The sequence below is a fragment of the Ursus americanus genome, chromosome 32 (genome assembly GCF_024610735.1).
Source record: "Ursus americanus isolate L20-20 chromosome 32, mUrsAme1.1.p, whole genome shotgun sequence".
NCBI lineage: Eukaryota > Metazoa > Chordata > Mammalia > Carnivora > Ursidae > Ursus > Ursus americanus.
Window position 1 is genome coordinate 17,704,339 of NC_142158.1, and position 1,378 is coordinate 17,705,716.

Genomic DNA, 1,378 nt, shown 5'->3' on the forward strand with positions numbered 1-1,378 from the left:
TTACCTCTCTAGTTAGATTTATTCCTAGGTATCTTATTGTTTTTGGTACAGGTGCAGAAAGGATTGATTACTTGATTTGAAGACAGTTTAAAGCTTTCTGAAAGTTATCTCAGTAGCTATTTATTTTATTTTATTTTAATTTAATTTGTGAGCAATCATCTGATTTATAAAAAGATGCAACAAATTTTAAAATGATATGAAATATTAATTTCAAGACAACATCAGAAAGTGAGTGTATTTAAGCATACTCAGCTCATAACAAAGCAAACGAGTAAGTGGAATAATAATTCATGCTATAGCATATTGCTGTAGGAAGTAGAATAGAGAAAGTTGGTAAAAGAAGGCAGAGGTATGCTATTAAGAATTAGAACCGAGGGGCTCCTTAATCAACTAGCATCTGCTCGGTGTTGTACCTGTGGTTAGAAATGTCCATGATGGGGGTGCCTGGGTGGCGCAGTTGTTAAGCGTCTGCCTTCGGCTCAGGGCGTGATCCCGGCGTTCTGGGATCGAGCCCCACATCAGGCTCTTCCGCTATGAGCCTGCTTCTTCCTCTCCCACTCCCCCTGCTTGTGTTCCCTCTCTCGCTGGCTGTCTCTCTCTGTTAAATAAATAAAATCTTAAAAAAAAAAAAAAAGAACGAAAGAAAAGAAATGCCCATGATGGGAACGCCAGGGATCTTCCGGATCCTTCCCTTAAGGTCCTGGGCAACTGTGGCCACAGTGTATCACTTGTGTTGAGTTTCTCTCTATACTAAGCAGTCATCTGCTTCCTTTGTGTGTGCTCGGTACTCCTTTGCAATCCTTAGAGCCACTCGATACTTCTGCCCCATTTTCTCATTTTCAGCCATGACACAGTCAGTTATATAAGGGATACACTTGACATACAGACAGTCCATCTTCGACTGTCAAGTTTGGCTTTATTGGAAAAGTTGATAAAGTTAGTATCAGCCAGGACGTGCTAAGGTGCCCCAGCTGTGTGTTATATTGGAGGAATAAGTAGGACGGATGTTGGGGAACTTCTCTTTCCTTGAGTGTGCTGGGATCTTTCTTTTCTTTCTTTTTAGAGGTTTTAATCTCTCCTTCTCTTTGAGCCTTTCGTCTCTGAGACTAAGCATTCACTTCATGGTTGCATATGTCCTTGCTTTCTCTTGCTTCCCCGTTTCACGCTGCAGTCTTGTTAATAGCTATTTATTTTCATCTTCCACTACATCCCGTCTGCGCTGGCCCACTCTCTACTGGCTGTCCTTTGCTTTAGACTACTCTGTGACATTACTTCTGTCTTTAACATAGCTTGTCCCACTACCCTTTTCCCTCCTTTCCATGAAGATTTTCCAGACTTAATTCTGACTATCTTCAGGGACATCAGCAGCTGAGCTCTA

The 1,378-nt window shown here is 41.5% G+C and overlaps 1 pseudogene; it reads right to left on the reverse strand.

Annotated features, from left to right (window-relative positions):
- Nucleotides 1-364: 364 nt before the first annotated feature.
- On the reverse strand, nucleotides 365-1,150 carry LOC123801496 (rRNA-processing protein FCF1 homolog; annotated as a pseudogene).
- Nucleotides 1,151-1,378: the final 228 nt, after the last annotated feature.